Source organism: Callithrix jacchus, chromosome 10 (assembly GCF_049354715.1).
Source record: "Callithrix jacchus isolate 240 chromosome 10, calJac240_pri, whole genome shotgun sequence".
In the NCBI taxonomy this organism is placed as follows: Eukaryota; Metazoa; Chordata; class Mammalia; order Primates; family Cebidae; genus Callithrix; species Callithrix jacchus.
The window spans coordinates 61,964,849-61,985,350 of NC_133511.1; the positions used below are offsets into that span (position 1 = coordinate 61,964,849).

General features: G+C 38.1%; 1 non-coding gene across 1 annotated transcript; it reads left to right on the top strand.

Annotated features, from left to right (window-relative positions):
• The first annotated feature begins 15,247 nt into the window (after nt 1–15,247).
• On the top strand, nt 15,248–15,351 carry LOC118145929 (U6 spliceosomal RNA). The gene has a single exon (XR_004731413.1). It is a non-coding gene; the product is annotated as a U6 spliceosomal RNA (small nuclear RNA).
• Nucleotides 15,352–20,502: the final 5,151 nt, after the last annotated feature.

Below are 20,502 nucleotides of genomic sequence, written 5' to 3' on the forward strand. Positions count from 1 at the left end.
TTCTTCTCTTCTAGATCTTTCCCTCTGGTTTCTGGTCTAGCATATAAGGAGCTTACAAGTCATCACTCCTGTCTTCACAACAACAAAAAACAAAATAAACTGAAAATCAGTTGAAATAACAGGGCACACTGCTCTTCCCCAAATTGGAGAGACAAATGGGTAAAGACAGAGAACCACAACTTATTGGAATAGAAGCCCAGGGGCGGAAAACTTCTCAAGTACAAGCACTTGGGAACAAAAAACCTAAACTATAAGAGATGAGTTGCTGGAGGCTCAGTGTGGACAAGTTTGAAAGTTCAAATACTCCAGGGCAGTGGCCAGTCTTAATGGATTTTACCTCCACTTTCTTCAGGTTTACCTCCAGGAACCCTACCAGGTTCTCAGGGTGAAGATAAGCAAAAAAAAAAAAAATATCCTCATGCTTCTGGCAAGAGGAGGGGGAAAACAGCCATTGCAAAATATGCCAGAGTATCTAGTTCTTGTTAACAAAGCACGTTCTCAAGGGAAGCTATGTTATCAGAGCCTAACTGAATGGGTTTTACCAGAGGCTAATCATAGGAGAAGGAAAATACCGAACTTCAGCCCCTTCTTGCCAGCTAAAGCAGGAAAAAACTGAAAAGCATTCGTGAAAGGCACAGTCCAGGAGCACAGGCTCACTATAAGTCTAAGACCTAATCACAGGTCTAGAGAATTCTTGCCCTCTCTCCACGCCTTGCCACTGCATCAATAGGACTTCTATATGATAATAAGGAAGTACTGCAGAAAGAGCTGTATGTTATTTCTGAGACCACCCAAGAAGTCTCTAGGGAAACTCAAAGATAACCAGTGAGACAAAAACCAGGACACAGGAAATTTTTGCCTCTGATTCCCATAGCTACAACAAACACAGCCTAACTTCCAACTAGATAAATCTAAAACTTTGGCTGGGCACAGTGGCTCACGCCTGTAATCCAGGCACTTTGGAGGCCAAGGTGGGCGGATCACTTGAGGTTGGGAGTTCAAGACCAGCCTGATCAACTTGGTAAAACCCCATCTTTAAAAAAAAATAATATAAAAAATAAGTCTAAAACTTCACACTAAAGACTTATTTACAGGCCTGGCACAGTGGCACACACCTGTAATCCCAGAACTTTGGGAGGCCAAGGTGGGCTGATCACTTGAGGTCAGGAGTTTGAGACCAGCCTGGCCAACGTGGTGAATCCCTGTCTCTACTAAAAATATGAAAAATTAGTCCGGACATGGTGGCTCATTCCTGCAGTTCCAGCTACTTCTGAGGCTGAGGTGGGAGAATTGCTTGAACCCAGAAGGCAGAGGTTACAGTGTACTGAGATTACACCTCTGCACTCCAGCATGGGCAATAGACTGAGACTCCATCTTAATGAAAAGAAAGATAGAAAGAAAGTAGAAAGAAAGATGTGTTTACCTCAGTTCCTTATATACACTACATTATGTCCAACTTGCAACTAAAAAACACAAGATAAATAAAGATTAAAAAATAAGAAAGAAATAAAAAATAAAAAAATTGCAAGATAAACTAAAAGACAAAAACATAGTTTGAAGAGACAGAGCAAGCATTAGAACCAGGCTCAGAGATGGCAGAGATATTAGAATTAAAATAACTGTGGCAGGAATTTAAAACAACTGTGATTAATATGCTAAGGGCTCTAATGGAAAAAGTTGATCTTTCTTATCACCAGACATACATGCTATTATTTCTCACATATTAAAGAATGCCTCTTTTATGACCACCTTCTTCTACCAGCTACCACTTCAGTTTTTCTGCTCCCTTTACAACAAAACTCCTTGAAAACACTGTCTCCGATTTCTCTTCTCCCGTTCTATTTTACAATGAATTTCCATGTATATGTTATCCATCCTCAATATTTTTCAACATTGTAACAATCCTATTTTATCTATTTCATCGTTACTGTTATTTTTTTCTGAAATTTCAAAACCAAATTCTACACTCACATTTCACCCATAAATTCTTTAGGACTGTATCTTTAACAACTTTGTATTTTTGTACGTAACTGCAATGTTTTATCACACCTAAACAATTCCTTAGTATCAACTAATATCAGGAATTAAATAAAGGACATCATTACAGATTTACAGACACTGAAAGAATAATATGAACAACTTTATCCCAAGAAACTTAGCAGCTTAGATGAATAGAAAAATTTCTCAAAGCATACAATTTACAAAAATGTACAGAAAAAGAAATAGAAAATCTGTACAACATCATATTTTTTAAACCCAGTTAAATCCATAATTTAAAACCATTTCATGGTCCGAGTGCAGTGGCCCATGCCTATAATCTCAGAACTGTGGAAGCCTAAGGAGGGAGAATTGCTTGAGCCCAGGAGTTCGAGACCAGCATGGGGAACATAGCAACATCTTGTCTCTAAAATAGTTAAGTAACTAAGTTTAATTAAACCTTCTCATGAAGAAAGCTCTAGACCCACATGGCTACACAACTGAATTATATTCAAACACTTAAAACAGAAGTAATAAGCTGGGCACGGTGGCTCATGCCTGTAATCTCAGCACTTTGGGAGGGTGAGCTGGGCAGATCACAAGGTCAGGGGTTCGAGACCAGCCTGACCAACATGGTGAAACCCCGTCTCTACTTAAAAATACAAAAATTAGCCAGGCATGGTGGTGCACACCTGTAATCCCAGCTACTTGGGAGGCTGAGGCAAGAGAATTGCTTGAACCAGAGAGGCAGAGGTTGCAGTGAGCCAAGAGCATGCCATTGCACTCCCGCCTGGAGGACAGAGCGAAACTCCATCTCAAAAAATAAATAAATAAAAATAAAAATGGAAATAATATCAATCTTAGAGAAACTCTCAAAAAATAATACCCTGTGCCTGTTGAAATATTTCTATCTTTAAAAATATATCTTTTCCCATTGACCTAAGTCATAATTAAAATAAGCATTCATGCATTACATTGGTTGCTATGTCTTTCAATTTTCTTTTAATCTATAATGTCCCCTCTCCTTTTTTTTGAAACAGAGTTTCACTCTGTCACCCAGGTTGGAGTGCAGTGGCATGATCTTGGCTCACTACAACCTCTGCCTCCTGGGGTTCAAGCAATTCTCCTGGCTTAGCCTCCCAAGTGGCTGGAATTGCAGGCACATGGCACCATGCCCAGCTAATATTTGTATTTTTAGTAGAGATGGGGTTTCACCATGTTGGCCAGGCTGGTCTCAAACTGAGACCTGACCTCAAGTAATCTGCCCTCCTTGACCTCCCGAAGTGCTGGGATTACAGGTGTAAGCCACTACACTCAGCCTCTCTTTGCAATTTTGGAGCACCCGGTACATGATGAGCTACAGTCATCATTTGTACAATATGTCACCAGAACTTATTTGTGGCTAACTGAAACTTTGTACCCTTTGGTTAACATCTCCCATTCCTCATTGCCAGCCCCAGATTACCACCATTCTACTCTCTGCTTCTCAGTTTGACTGTTTTTAGAGTCCACATAGAAGTAAGATCATGCAATATTTGCCTTTCTGTGCCTCGCTTATTTCACGTAGCATAATGTTTTCCAGGTTTATTCACGTGGTCACAAATGACAGGATTTCCTTCTTTTAAAGAGCTGAATAGTATTTCATTGTGCACATGTACATTTTCTTTATCCATTAATCTGTTAATGGACATTTAGATATATTTCATATCTTGGCTATTATAAATAATGCTTCATTGAACATGGGAGTATAGGTATGTTTTGCACATACTGTTTTCATTTTCTTTGGATATATACTTAGAAGCAGAATTGCCAAATTGTGATAGTTCTGTTTTTAATTTTTTGAAGAGGAATCTTCATACCATTTTCCATAATGACTGTATTAATTTACATTCCCACCAGCAATATGAGTTCGTTTTCTCTGTATCCTCTCCAAACTTGTCTTTCATCTTTTTGACAGTAGTTCTTCTAACAGGTGTGAGGTGATATTTAATTAATTTGCATGTCCCTGATGATTAGGAATGTTGAACATTTTTCGTATATATATAGACTGTGTGTCTTCTTTTGCTATGTGTCTATTGAAGTACTATGCCCATTTTAAAATCTGGTTGTTTTCTTGCAATTTAATTGAGTTCCTTATATATTATGGCTATTAGTCCCTTATCAGATGTATGGTTTGCAAATATTTTCTCCTATCCCTTTGGTTGTCTCTTCACTTTGTTACTTGTTTCCTGTGCTATGCACCTTTTTAGTTTCCTGAAGTTCAATTTGTCTACCCATCCTTTTGTTGCCTGTGCTTTTGGGGCTATATTTTTTAAATCTTTGCAAACACCAGTGTCAAAAAGCTATCCCTGTGTTTTCTTCTAGTAGTTTACAGTTTCAGGTCTTAAATTTTAGTCTTTAATCGATTTTGAGTTGATTTTTGCATATGGGATGAGATAAGCATTCAATTTGCTTCTTCTGTATGTGAATATCCAGTTTTCCCAGCATCATTTATTGAATAGACTGTCCCTTTCCCACTGTATGTTTTTGGTACCTTCATCAAAGATCAGTTGACCATAAAAAGATGGATTTATTTCTGGGCTTTCCTTTCTGTTCCATTGGGGATATTTTTTAAGAGTTGTTAAAACAAATTTAAAACACAGGAAGAATAGAGGAGAATGTTTGATAAAGATTGCATGTAGCCCACAAAGCCTGAAGTATTTCCCATCCGGCCCTTTACAGAAAGTTTGCCCACCCCTGACCTAAAGACTGGATCCAATTCAAGTTTTATTTGTTTGTTTATATTTGCAAGAATACTTCACATAATATTCTAAGTACACTAAGTATGTCCTACTGTATCACATTTGGAGGTATATACTGTGATGTTTCACTGTCACACTTTTAGTACTGTTAAGATTAATCAGTGATTTCAGAGGTGTTAGCTGGTGCATTGCTTATAAAGCTCCCTATTTTTATTTGTCCTAATGGTCTCGACATCCACTGATGATTGTTGCTTAGATGTTTCATTAAATATTGGAAAATGGTGATTTTCTACTTTCATCATTCCCTTTGCATTTATTAGTTGGAATTCTTCAATGTAGAATAATAAGTTTCAAGAACTATATTAACTATATTTTTACCCTGAAACTCATTTCAGGAAAGATGGGACAAATGCTTTTTTTTTTTTGCTATTATTTATCAATTTTTAGAATAATAAATCTAACAGTCTCCAGAAGTGACCATTAAGTGCTTTTTGTAGGTATACAATACTTACTATTTCTTAGAGGTTTATGTATTTGCTGTTTCCAAGATGACATATAATAGTTTCAATGCCCAAATGTGCCAACTTTGGGGCCCCTTAAAGTTGTTGCATGTATGTGTGCTCTTTTACAAAGTCCTCATTAGTATTTGATAGCTTCCCTGCTTTTGCACAGCAAGCTGTGCCATTTTGTACATTTCCTCCCTCAAATCTGGAATTTATCATTTCTCCAAGGAGCCCTAGTTCCATTTGTGGCACCACTCAGGCTGTTTGCACCCCCACTCCACTGAAATAGCATGTCACTGTCACCGAAGACTCCACCTTTCTAAATCAGCAGTCAGTTATCAGTTATCTGACTCATCTGTGGCTTTTGATAAGGTTAATTACTCTTTCCTCCTCCTCCTGAATATGCTTTCTTCACTTTTTTTTTCCAAGAAACTACACTCTTGACTTTTCTGCTATTTTTGCACCTCTCATTGGTCTCTGTTGCTAGTTTTTCCTCATCTTTTTAACCCTTAATATTGGGTACCTCACTGCTCAGTCCTTGAATCTTTTTTCACTTTTTATCTACATACACTTTCTTTGATCTGTTTGTTTTTGTTTTGTTTTGTTTTGTTTTTAGAGATGGGTTTTCACTGTGTTGGCCAGGCTAGTCTTGAACTCCTGACCTCAGGTGATCCTCCCAAAGACCTGGGATTACAGGCATGAGCGGCATACACTTTCTTTGAGATGTCATCAGTTTTATGACTTTGAATACCATCAGCATGCCTATTATTCCTAAACTTATCTCCAATCTAAACAAATCCCCCAAATTCCAGACGTTTACATTCAACTGCCTACTAAACTTCTCCACTTAGATAACCAAAGGCATCTCAGACTTAACAGGTCTAAAAACAAGCTCCTAATCTTGCCAACATCTACTTCAACAAAAACTTGCTTCTTTCACAGTCTTCATCTTACAAATGATCATCTCATTGTTCCTTCACATCTTCGTGTCATTTTTTTATACCTCTCCCACACCCCACATCCAAATACTTGAGGAGATCCTGTTGGTTCTGCTTCAAATTATGTCCAGAATCAGAGCACTTTTTTTCAGATGGAGTTTAGCTTTTTAATTGCCCAGACTGGAGTGCAGTGGTGCAGTCTTGGCTCACTACAACCTCCACCTCCCAGGTTCAAGTGATTCTCCTGCCTCAGCCTCCCGAGTAGCTGGGATTCAGGCATGCGCCACCGTGTCTGGCTAGTTTTGTTTGTTGTTGTTGTTGTTGTTGTTGTTGTTTAGTAGAGAAGGGTTTCACCATGTTGACCAGGCTGGTCTTGAACTCCTGACCTCAGGTGATCCACTCACCTCGGCCTCTCAAAGTGTTAGGATTATAGGCATGAGCCACTGTGCCTAGCCTTTTTTTTTTTTTTTTTTTCGATGGAGTCTCTCTCTGTCACCAGGCTGGAGTGCAGTGGCGTGATCTAGGCTCATGGCAACCATTTGAGCACTTCTGAAGACCTCCAGTGCTACAATCTGTGCAAACCAGTATCATTTCTCTTCTGGATTTTTGTGGTAACTGAACTGCTCTCTCTGCTTCTGCCTTGCCCCTTCCCTTTGATCTTTTTGAACACAGCAGCCATTGTTTTTATTAAAATATAAGTCAAATTGTGTTCCTGCCTCTGCTAACACCTTCAAGTGGCTCCCTGTCTTGCTGAAAGTAAAAGCCAGAGACCATCATATGACTTGCAAGCCTCTGTCGTCTGGCTTCTGATTATCTCTCTGACATTTACTTTCAACCCCTCTTTCTGCCCATGTTACTCCAGTCACAGGCCTCTTTATTGCTATTCTTCAAGCCTACAAATCATGCTTCTTCATAGGGGGTTTCGACTTGCTTTTCCCTCTGCTAAAATGCTCTTCCTTCAAATGTCCTCATAGCAACTGCTTACCTCTTCAGACATCATTTTCTCAGCCAGATCTTCCCCATCACTCTATTTAAAATTGTAATTCTCGCCAACACTCCCTGTTCCTTCTCCCTGCTTTAATTCTTCTCAACAGAACTGAAGACAATCTAACACACAATATGTTTGACTAATTTATGTGTTTGTCATCTGCCTCTACTACTAGAAGTTATTTTCTATGAGGCCAGGGATTTTCATCTTATTTGTTTACTGCTATATTCCTAGCACCTATAAGAGTCTGTGACACATAACATTGTTTTCTTTTTTCTTTCTTATGTCAACTCCAGAAATAAATATTTTTTTAAATAAGTGGATTGATAGAGTTGTTGAGAGGATTAGATGAAACAATACATCCAAAGCCCTTAGCATAATGAATGGTAACTGTTGGTATTATTATTATTATAATTATGAACTGTTTTATTTCCTCTGTATGAATCCATTTACTAATCTAAGTTAACAGTGACTGTCCAGAGAAGGGAAAGGGAATCAGCATAGTTAGGGACTATATGACTGATTTCTTCTGGCCTGTATGTATGTACACCTCTGTGGCCTATGTCAACATGAGATTAGTAATAGTCTATTGATTTTTCATTATAAGGTTGTTTGGAAAAATCTTTTCAAAATCTTCATCATTACAAAGTCTCTTTTGTCTAAATTCTTAATAAACATAAAATTCAGGCTACAAGAGGAGCTGTCTCTCCTTCATAGCCGTTACTTAAGAGAGAGGTCTTGTACCAATTCAGGTCTCAAAGGGGACATACCTCATAAAAATATCTCCCCTTGCAATTTATATATGTTACCACCAGGTGGCAGGAATGCTTAATGAGCGCCCAAGAAAGTCGAATAATTCACTTCTGCAGATTTAAAATTATGAATGGAGGCACTATTTTACAGCAAAACATCAGAACACCTTTCTTGGAACAGTTAAACTACTGCCAAGTAGGCATTTTATTTTTTTATTTTAGTTCAGTGAAAGTTACCATTTACTGTAATGAAGTTATATGATTTGCCAGATCTAGTCATATTAAATTATAAGTGAACAACAACAACAAATCTGTACTTTTATGGCATTCACATAGTGGGCAAGAGAAAAGATTCTAAAACCACACTATGTGAGTTTAAATTCTAGTGTTTGCTATTTATCAGCTAAGTGACCCTGGACAACCTACTTAAACTCTTGTCTCTCAGTTGCCTTATCTATAAAATGAGGCATACCCTTGGCCAGGCCTGGTGGCTCACACTTGTAATTCTAGCACTTTGGGAGGCAGAGGTGGGTGGATCACCTGAGGTCGGGAGTTCAAGACCTGCCTGACCAACATGGAGAAACTCCACCTCTACTAAAAATACAAAATTAGCTGGGTACAGTGGTGCATGCCTGTAATCCCAGCTACTCGGAGGCTGAGGCAGGAGAATCACTTGAACCCAGGAGGCAGAGTTTGCAGCGAGCTGAGATCACACCATTGTACTCCAGCCTGGGCAACAAGAATGAAACTCTGTCTCAAAAGAAAAAAAGTACATACCATTTTGTCTTAATGATGAAACAAACATAGCTTATTGAATGTAAAACAGATTATCTCATTTGCTAGTTCTGGCAACCCTGTGAGGTAAATATTATCTCCGTTTCACAGAAGTAACTCATCCCTTACCTATGAGAGCAAAAGTCCTTGCCCCTAGTGACTTGGGTAGTACATGGTGGAGCCAGGATTGTTTTACCCTGCTCACTGCATAACGAACATAATTTTTTTTTCTTTTAAAGATGGGGTTTCACCATGATGGCCAGGCTGGTCTTGAACTCCTGACCTCAGGTGATCCATCCACCTCAGCCTCCCAAAGTGCTAGGATTACAGGCATGAGCCACAACATAATTTTTTTTTAAGAGACAGGGTCTTGCTTTGTTCCCCAGGGTAGAATGCAGTGGTGTGATCACAGCTCACTGTCACTTTGAACTCTCAGACTGAAGCAATCCTCCTGCATTAGCCAGAGTAGCTATGACTACAGGTGTGTGTCACCATGCCTAGCTAATGTATTAAAAAAAATTTTTTTTTTTTTTTTCCAGAAATGGGCTCTCACTATGTTGCCTATGCTAGTCTTGAACTCCAGGCCTCAACAATCCTCCTGCCTCAGCTTCCCAAAGTGCTAGGAATACAGGCATGAGCCACTGCACTTGGCCTGAAATGTTGAAAGTAAACTTTTAATTGAAGTTTAACATACAGTTTCTATACATAAAAGCATAGAAATAATAAAGTTTATGAAATGACTCCACCCATATATCTACTTCCCTTCTAGATCAAGAAATAGAATGTCACTCTTTCCCTACGGTTAACTATTTTTCTGGCTTTTATCAGTATAGATTAGTTTTTCCATTAGAATATTTTACATAAATGAATCATACAGTATGTATTCTTGTGTGTCTGGATTTTTTTCCTTTCAACTTTATGTTCACAAGTGTCATCCTTTCTGTGTGTGTGTGTGTGTGTGTGTGTGTGTGTGTGTGTGTGTGTGTTTGTTTGTTTGTTTTTGAAACAGGGTCTGCTGTTTCACCCAGGCTGGAGTGTAGTGGCACACACACAGCTCACTGCAGCCTTGACCTCATGGGCTAAATCCATCCTCCTGCCTCAGCCTCCAAAATAGCTGGGATTATAGGTACATGCCACCATGACCAGCTAATTTTTTTTTTTTTTTTGAGACAGGGTTTCACCATGTTTCCCAGGCTGGTCTCAAACTTCTGGGCTTAAGTGACCTGCCCAGACTGGCCTCCCAAAGTGTGGGATTACAAGTTTGAGCCACAGTACCTAGCTTGGTGTCATCCTTGTTGGTGTGTGTAGCAGTATTCTACTCATTGTGATTGTGCTTATATAAATATACCAATATTTATTATCCATTCTTCTGTTTATAGTAATTATTACAATGTACATTCTTAATATAATAAAAGTCTATCCTAAATTAGTTTTCTATTTCCCATCCAATGCAAGGACCTTACAATGCTTTAATTTCATTTACCTCTTTCATGATTTTTCTGCTATTGGGGTTGTATATTTAATTTTATATGCATTTTTAGCCTCACAAGACATTGTTGCCATTGTTCTATACACTCAATATTTGTTTAGATTTATCCACCTTTACCCTCTCCATGGTTCTTTATTCCTTCATTAGTTTTCACACTTTTCTCTGGGATTATTTGCCTTCTGCCTGAACACCTCTGTAGGGTGGGTCTACTTATAATAAACTCTCTTAGCATTTGTTTATCTAAAACCTCTTTTATTTAACCTTCACTATTCAGGGATATTTCTCAGGTATAGACACCTAGGTTGGCAGATACTTTCTTTCAGAATTTTAAAGACATTACAATTATGGAGTCTTTTGGCTCCATAATTGCTTTTAAAAGTCAGCTGTCTGTCTTATTTATTGTACCTGTGAATTTAATGAAACTTTTTTTTTTTGAGACGGAGTTTCACTCTTGTTACCCAGGCTGGAGTGCAATGGCGCAATCTTGGCTCACCGCAACCTCCACCTCCTGGGTTCAGGCAATTCTCCTGCCTCAGCCTCCTGAGTAGCTGGGATTACAGGCATGCGCCACCATGCCCAGCTAATTTTTTGTATTTTTAGTAGAGACGGGGTTTCACCACATTGACCAGGATGGTCTTGATCTCTTGACCTCGTGATCCACCCACCTCAGCCTCCCAAAGTGCTGGGATTACAGGCATGAGCCACCGTGCCCGGATAATGAAACTATTTTTAAGATTTTCTTTTTTCTTTTTGTTTTTAGGAGTGTTACTATGTGCCTGGGAATAGAGTGTTTTGTCTTGTTTTTTTATCCTTCTTGAGTCTGTGGTTTGATTTCTTTTACCAGTTTTGAAAATTCTTGGTTATGATTGTTTCAAGTATTGTTTTCATATGTCTCTCTTTACTCTCCTTATGAAAGTCAAATTATGTGAATATAAGACTTTTCACCATGTCATATGTTTGCAAAGTGGAAAAACAAAATGAAGATATATGTAAAGTTTCTAAGCCTGAGGAAGTCGCCATGACTAACCACTACTACCTTCTAAGAAGAATGTCTTTTGCTTTGAAAACTAATGAGTTCTTCTTATTGGAAAACTCTAATCTGGAATCACAAGTGGAAGAGGATTCCAGCAAACGCAGGGCCCAGCCACAGACAGGAGCTCCAATGCTAACAGGACAATGGACAATAAGAGATGTTTAACTTTAGGCCACAATAATTTAAATACTCACAGAGTCTTTCCAAAGTAAATAAAAAGTTTTTCTATCCCTCAAACCAAGGGATGGAAAGAAGCAATGAGCAAACACAGTATGTTTGTACATACTGTAGCATTTATCTCAATGGCTTCTCTTCCAATAAAACTATGTAACAGACCTATTTTTTTCTTCTTTTGAAAGGGATATAAGCCTCCTTTTCTTTTTTTTCCTCAAAGAAGTCCAATTTTAAAGGCAAGCCTTACACTGCCAACAGTAGGTGTACTCACACTGTCAGAAATATGTAGAATGAAACTGGATTTTAGGGAGAAAATCTGTTTTTCAGCTATATGTTGATATTCCACATTACTGATTCCCAGAGAATGAGGAGGAAATGCTTATATTCCCCAAGGAAGTGTATCTGGATGTTGAGAAATTCTGTTTTACTTTTCTAGTATAAATCTCAGGAATTCAGATTCATCTCCCTACTCCCACCCCTTCTACTACTATGAGCCAATGTTATTAATGAAAGTGTGTCTTATCCTGGGAGATAATAGGCCCTGACAATTGGCAGGATGCCTCAGTTTCTTGCCACATGGACATCTTCATAGGGTTAGTTAAGTATCTCTACAATATGGGACTTGGTACCCCCAGAGCAAGTGATCCAGGAAAGGAAGGCAGAAGGAGTGATGTCTTTTATGACTTGCCCTCAGAAGTCACACACCAGTATATCTGCTTTATTCTTTTGGTTATATAAACTACTTCTATATGACTAATATCACAAAATACTATACAGGGGTGGGAATACCAAGAAGCAAGAATCATTGGCACCATGTTGAAGGCTGGCTACCATAACCAATCAATAAGAAAAATAAACCAAACTTTATAATTTTGTTGGACTTCTTCCAAGTTGGTAAACATTAAAATATTACAAAACAGGAACTGAATCAATGACTTTTTAGTATAATTTATTAGTAGTATATATATGTCATACTCTTTTCTGATATACTATATATAATACTCTAGTAAGAAATGTCAAATTGTTTAATACATTGAAAATAAAGATTTTACCTTTTTATGTCTGTCAATGTACATGATTCTGAAAGTAAAACTTGGAAAGAGTAGGATAAATCTATTTTCAGGGAAAGCATGTCATGAATCTTCTTTCCTGTTGTTCTCAGTTATTGGTGAAATTCAAAAATGTTCTGCTAAAGAAATACACCTATTAAAGGAAACATCCAGGTAAAAGTAGAATCAGCTTGCCTTCCTTGTTCTAAAATAGCTTTCACAAGCCTCTTCTGAAAGAAGTTCAAACAAACATACAGAGTCATTAATTATCTTCCTGCTTGAAAAACCAGGGCATAAGTTCATCTTCTTTCTGTGTCTTTAAGTGCTTACAGGATTGTCTTTTAGTTTTAGATGAATGGTGAATACTGATGGCTGCATGAATTTCAGGAAAACATCTTTTCCAGATTCTTTGCCATAAGAATAAAATTTTCTCAAGTTAGAATTTATAGATTGTTAGGCACACTATATTCTTTTCCAAATGTATCCTTCACTCTTCATGATATTATGTAGTTAGAGCTAACCATATACTGGGTGAGTAGTAATCCCTTAGGAACAGCAGGGAACTTTCTTAGGTGACAAAGTATTTGCCAGAAGTTTACCAAAAATACCACACTTGCCAGCAGAGACATATCAAGAGTGAGGCAGTGAGAGTAATCTGCCCAAAGTGCAGGCAATAAAGGGACGTAGGACTGTAGAAATTTTTTTTCTTTTTTAAAAGTGTTTAATTTATAGAAGATTTTAATACAGTAATAATACCAAAGGCCAATCACGTTTTTGTTCACAGTTGTAAACTTACACTATATTAGTTAAAAGTACTACCCCCTAAAAAAAATCTGATCATTTGTAGAGTTTACTTTTTCAGAAGCATTTTTTCTTCACATGTAACATTTTTGGAAACTGGAAACAATTGTTCATTCTTTTCTGTCTCATTAATAGAAACTGCTGCATAATGTAGGTGTAATAGTAAAAGGACAAGATGGAGTGCTCATTATGAAGTTACATGATATGGTCTGGCTGTGTCTCCATCCAAATTTCATCTTGAATTGTAGCTCCCCACAATTCCCATGTGTCATGGGAGGGACTCAGTGGGAGGTAACTGAATCATGGAGATGGATCCTTTCCCATGCTGTTCTCATGGTGGTGAATAAGTCTCACAAGATCTGATGATTTTATAAATGGGAAGTCTCCTACACAAGTTCTCTCTCTTGTCTGCTGCCATGTAAGACATGCCTTTGCCTTCTGCCATGATTGTAAGGCCTCCCCAGCCATGTGGAACTGTGAGTTCATTAAACCTCCTTTTCTTTGCTGGGCATGGGGCTCATGCCTGTAATCTCAGCACTTAGGGAAGCTGAGGCGGGCAGATCACTTGAGGTCAGGAGTTCGAGACCAGCCTGGCCAACGTGGTACAACACCATCTCTACTAAAAAAAATACTAATGTTAGCCAGACATGGTGGCACATGCCTGTAATCTCAGCCACTTGGGAGGCTGAGGCAGGAGAATCACTTAAACCTGGGAGGCGGAGGTTGTAGTGAGCTGAGATTGTGCCACTGCATTCCAGCCTGGATGACAGAATGAGACCCTGTCTCAGAAAAAGACAAAATGAAACAAAACAAAACAAAAAAAACTCCTTTTCATTATAAATTACCTAGTCCTGGGTATGTCTTTATCAGCAGCATGAAAATGGACTAATACATTGTGTATGCAATAAAGATAAATTTTATTTTATTTTATTTTTTGAGACAGGTCTCACTCTGCTAACCACAGCCAGGTGGGAGTATAGTGGTGCCATCTCAGCTCACTGTAACCTCTGCCTCCCGACTCAGGTTATCCTCTTATCTCAGCCTCCTGAGTAGCTGGGACCACAGGTATGCACTATCACACTTGGATAATTTTTTGTATTTTTGGTAGAGATGGGTTTTTGCCATGTTTCCCAGTCTGGTCTTGAACTTCTGACCTCAAGCAGTCCACTTTCATCAGTCTCCCAAAGTGTCGGGAATACAGGATGGAACACAACTGCAATAAAGAGAAATTTTAAAAAGCGAATCTCAACCTTTGAAGTTTTGTACAATTGAAAGAAAATATATGATTTTTCTTTTCTGAGTTATCTTGTTTTCTCGTGTAACCTACAGGTTAATCATACACAAAAACATTTGCAAACAGCCAGAATCAGTCTCCAACAATGTACAGTGAAATTCTAAACTGTAAAACTGTCCCTTGAAGATCACCACATAGAAACTGTGGAGAAGGCTATTAACCATGCAACTAGAACAAAAAATGTAAGCAAATATAAAACAAATTAGGAAAATAAACCATTTTTTAAAGAATAACGGGAGACATGACAAAAGCATTGGTCTTACATTGCCAGAAAAATACAAAGATTAATGTTTGAATGCCTTAGTTTTTTTCAAGAACCGTTCACTCTTTCTTAAGAAAAGGATCAAATAATTTCAAGGTTTGCTGTCACTCAGCCATTTACTCACAATACGTTATTGAAAAGACAACCTACAGAGTGGTTGAAGGTATTGTAATGCATATAACTGAGAGGAACTTGTAACTAAAATATGGACAATAAGAACTTACATAGATTAATAAGAAAAAAGACTACTCAATAAGAGTAGTCTTTAGGAAAAATAAGACTACTAATTTTTCAATAGAAAAATGGGCAAAAGACACAGTCAATTTACCAAGAAGAAAGTCCAATGAAAATAAACACTGAAAAGGTGCCAAACAAGAATAACAATCAGGGGAATGCAAATCAAAACAGCAATGGATACAACTACTCCCCACCAATACGGCTACATTAGAAAGTTTGATTAAGACCAAGTCTTATTCTCATTTAAACAGCATATATACTAAAATTGAAAGGATACAGAGATTAGCATGGTCTCTGTTCAAGGACGACACAAATATTTATGAAGTGTTCTATATTTAAAAAAAAATAAAGATCAAGTGTTGACAAGAATGTAAAGCAACTGAAACTCTCATATATGGCTGGTGACACTGTGGAAAAAAATTGGCCCTATTTTTTAAGGCTTAAGGTTGCATGCCTTACAGCAATTTTTCTCAACTATGAATAGAACCATGCATGGTCTGGGGTTTGGTTTGTTTTTTTGTTTTTTAGATACAGTCTTACTCTGTCACTCAGGCTGGAGTGCAGTGATGTGATCTCAGTTCACTGCAACCTCTGCCTTCCCAGTTCAAGCAATTCTCTTGTCTCAGCCTCCTGAGTAGCTGGGATTTCAGGTGCCCATCACACCTGGCTGGTTTTCGTACTTTTAGCAGAGATGGGGGTTTTTACCATGTTGGCCAGGCTGGTCTCAAACTCCTGACTTAAGGTGACCCACCCACCTTGGCCTCCTAAAGTGCTGGGATTACAGGTGTGAGCCACTGCCCCCAGCCAATTTTAACTTTTTTTTATCATAGACTTATGTATATTTTATGGTAGTAAATGATAAAATAGACCAGTGACTACATGTATCTTTTTATTAAATGTTTTGATACTTCTAGGCTACACGGTTCATTAGCAACTTTTTCTAAATTGTCACAAATCTCCTCAAAAATTTTCAATATATTTATTGAAAAAAATTCACATATAAGTGGACCTGCACAATTCAAATCTGTGCTGTTCAAGGGTCAAATATATATTCATATTAAAAACATCATTTGGGCTACTATCTGGAAGCTGATGAATCTAAAAGAAAAGGTGTCAAGCCAACATTGAAAACAAAAATAAAAAGAAGATGATGTGATTTGATATAGCACAAGATACAGGGGATGGTCTGAACTGAGCACCAGAAGCGTAAGTGGTATAGTCAACTTTCAATGATACATATATTTTTAGTTAACCATTACTAGTCTTCTGTTTCAACCAGTTTACCCTTGTCTTCAACGTACTAGGGCAGTGGTCCCCTGCTATGAACATAATTAACCTTTTGGCTTAAACAAGTAGTGAGAGAGTAAAGGAAGACAGGATCCTTACTCCCTGGGACTCAGACTCCAGTTCTTAAGCTCCACATTGTCCTCTGGAGTTGGGAGAGAAAGAAGGTGCTTTAGTCCATTTTATGTTGCTGTAAATGAATACCTAAGACTGGGCAATTTTTAAAGAAAAGAGGCTTATTTAGTTCATGGTTCTATAGGATGAGAAGTTCAGGGCATGGCCCTGGCTTCTGGTGAGGGCTTTTGTGCTGCATCACCACGTGGTGAAGAAGGTCAAAGGGGAAGTGGACATGTGCAAAAAGGGAACACCTGGGGGACATCCTGGCTTTATAACCACCCCCTGTGGTGGGAACAAGCCCATTCTTGTGAGAACTCATGCAGTCCATGGGAATAGCACCAAGCCACTCATGAGGGATCTGCTCCCGTACACCAGACACCGCTCATGAGGTCTCACCTCTCAACCACACCACGTCAGGGATCAAATTTCAACATGAGTTTTTGACACACCATATCCAAGCCACAGCAGAAGGCAAGACAGAAAAGTGGCATAAGAAATGAGCCAACTGGTTACTACTTTTGATAGTCTGGACAGGGTAGGCATAGGCATAGAAAAGATTTGCACTGGGATAAACATCATTGCTATGTACCAAAGACTGTCGTGATCCCCAGATTTTGAACCAACATACTTATTTTCCCTTAAAAGTCCATAGCTACATAATTCTGAAGGCGCTGGCTGCAAGTTTCCATTTTTCCTTTTTGAAGGTTCAAGAAGTGCCCACGTAGTTTTTTTTAATTAGTAAGAGATGTATGTATTCATTTATTTGCACAGTTCTGCAGGCTGTGCAAAAGGATTCCTGTGACACAGGAATCTGCTTCCACTCAAAGTAAATCATGTCAAGGTTTGTTGTCATTCAGCCATTCAGAAAGGCAAAGGGGAGCAAGCATCATATGGCAAGAGAGGAAGGAAGAAAGAGGGAGGTGGGTGCCAGGCTCTTTTAAACAATCAGCTCTTGCAAAAACTGATGGAGTGAGAATTCACTCCTGCAAGGATGGCACCAAGGCCTCCATGAGGCCCCCATGATCCAAACACCTCTCACTAGGTTCCACCTCCAACACCAAGTATTTTCAGATGAGATATTTTCTAGTCTTTCTTTCTTTTTTTTTTTTTTGTAGGGAACAAATTTATTTTCATTTTTCTGAAAATATCAGGAAATATGAAAAACAAGCTCGATATTTGGCCGTACCAAAAGCAAAATACAATTAAAAATAACATTGGAAAACTATGTTTAACCTTAGATAAACATGTTTTAAAATACAAAGTTTAGCACTCTTTCCTCTATGAAGCTGAACAAGTTTTATAAACCACAGACGGCAGTTTTTGTGTTTTTAACTGACATAATTTTTTAAAAGAAAAAAAGGGGAATAAAAAGCACTCAGTTCCTACCCTGGAACCTCATCATTTATAAAATAACATGTTCAAATGTCAGTGAAAATAAACAGTTGATAAACCTGAAAACAAATCTTTTAATGAGTTCACGTTACAACCAAACACAGGATTTTGTAGCCGGGAAAGAACAGCCTGTATAACTACCGAGCCTTACCAAATGCAAATAAATATAAAAGGCAATTAAAAACAAACTATAAAATCAAAATCTTTCCATAGAGTAGCAGCTTTCACAAAGTAAAAACAACTTAGTTCCACAGAGTTGTATGTAGGCATATGGCCAATTTTTTCCTAAGTCCTTTTGTCTTGCACTATCAAAAGAATTTTTGTCGTAGAGCAAGTCTGCTGGAGAAGGCACCAAAATCCTATCCTCCCTATTCTCCTAAATGATATTAAGAATCCTCTTATTGAAGGTGGGGAACGGGCGTTAAAAAAAAAAAAAAAAAAAAAAAGAATCGTCTTATCAATCCTTTCAAGGTAACTTCAACATCATTAACATTCTGAATATATAAAGCTATAGAAGGAAAGTCCTGCCTATTATCTTTGCCCCTCTCAAATCATTCTAGTCTCATTTCCCAAACAGAACCACTAGTTTGGAGGATAAAAATATATTCCAATGTTCACTAGCCATTAAGTAAACATAGCAACTTGTGCAGGAAGCCTAACATTTTTACTAGTTCCTAACTTTTTAAAACTTAAGGATAAGCCTATTTCCACAAGCTAACTTTACAGCTCCTTAATATTCTTAATCTGGACAGTTTATTTTGTAGACTTTGTTGGTGTCTGCCTTTTTCAATTGCTTTACCGAAAAATAGGCCTTGAAAACACTCAAATTCAGGAAACCCCTGCAGGGAAACCTCATTGTATGTGAGTGTGAGCACGAAGTTGAAGAATACGCTTATTTCACACAAACCTAGGACTGTTCCCACTAGGGCTGTGTTCATTCTCTTCCATCAGAGACAAAATTTCAAGCTGAGCAGATTTAGAGAAAAGGTTCTTCATATGCAGTTATATACTAGTGCTGGGAAAAGGAGAAAAAAATGCTATTTAACTGGGTTTTGTGGTTCCTCCAGGTGGGTTAGAGCAAGATTTGAGGGTTGTACTCTTCATTTTCAAGTCCAAGTGACTACAGAAACAGTTCAAGAACTCCTCTGGCAAGGTGGCAAGTCAGTTTCCTTTTAGATCTAAGACTCTTGTCACTTTAAGAAAGACTATTTTTCCCCAGAACCTTTCAGAGACTTGTTCATTTGTTCATATGATGAACAATGTCTACTAAATGGCTACTTCCTGCAGTCATTTTTCATTTCCAAAGCACTCAGCAAAAGCTGTTTCCTTGTAAGTACTCTGGCATTCACCTTTCAACTCAAATATCCTGTAGAGAACTCTTCCTCTGATAGGCCACTGGATGTCTGTACGGTGCAAGAAGTTTATATGCTGTTTGTCCAGGTTTTCATTTTGGGTGTTTTTTAACATTTCTGCATAAATGGGTCTTTGATACAGGTAACCAGATTTGTAGCATTATTCAGAACATCACTGTATCTTCAAGTTTTTGATATCAACATCTCTGGGAAGAAAGCAGTATGCTATAACGTCAACATCAAGATTTTTTTTTTTTTTGAGATGGAGTTTTGCTCGTTACCCAGGCTGGAGTGCAATGGCACGATCTCGGCTCACCGCAACCTCCGCCTCCTGGGTTCAAGCAATTCTACTGCCTCAGCCTCCTGAGTAGCTGGGATTACAGGCACGCGCCACCATGCCCAGCTAATTTTTTGTATTTTTAGTAGAGACGGGGTTTCATCATGTTGACTAGGATGGTCTCGATCTCTTGACCTCATGATCCACCCGCCTCAGCCTCCCAAAGTGCTGGGATTACAGGCTTGAGCCACCGCACCTGGCCTAAGATTTTTTTTTTTTTAATAATGCAAAATGACTTATGGAAACAACCACTGATAGGGCACCAGGAATGTAGATGACAGACCTCTGGTTATCAGATATGATGTCACAACATTATATACTGGCCTTTGTTTTGGCAGGCTCCTAGCAACAGAAGAAGTTTTCTTTGAATTTCATCATTTACAAATCTTACATATGCTACAGCATGACAAATATTAGTGAAACCTGTCGACCCATCATCCTGGATAGAGAAGCTGCTCCTTTTCAGTTAATTATACAAAATCTTTTTAGTATCACATGAAATATCGGTAAATCAACTTACTGAGAATAAAGTCTTTTCAATTTTGTACTGCATTTTGCCCCAGCATTTTAATGTTATTATTAGATTCTCACCAACTATGCATATTCTCCTTTCCTGAGATAAGTTCTGCTACTAAATCATTTGCTTCCTAAACCTTTTGACTAAATGTGGTTTCTGAACAAAAGCCTTACTGTTTTGATAATCCGAAAGCCATTTGAAAATAATGAATATCCTTTCTTCTCAAGTGGCTATGATTTATAGTTACAACTGCTAGTTTACAACTGCTAGTTTTCTAAGTTGCATGCCACAGACAATGTCCTGTCTTTGCAAAGACAGGACAGCTTGGAATGAGTCCATATAAAACCCTTGAGAAGTAGCTTTTGTTATAAAGACAGAATTTCTTGGTGTCCTTTGTCATATTAGTATACTGAAGTATGCTCAGAAGACTGAAATTCATCAACAACTTTTTCAGAAATGTCTGTAGCTCTGTGCCTAAATGGTTCTCCTTT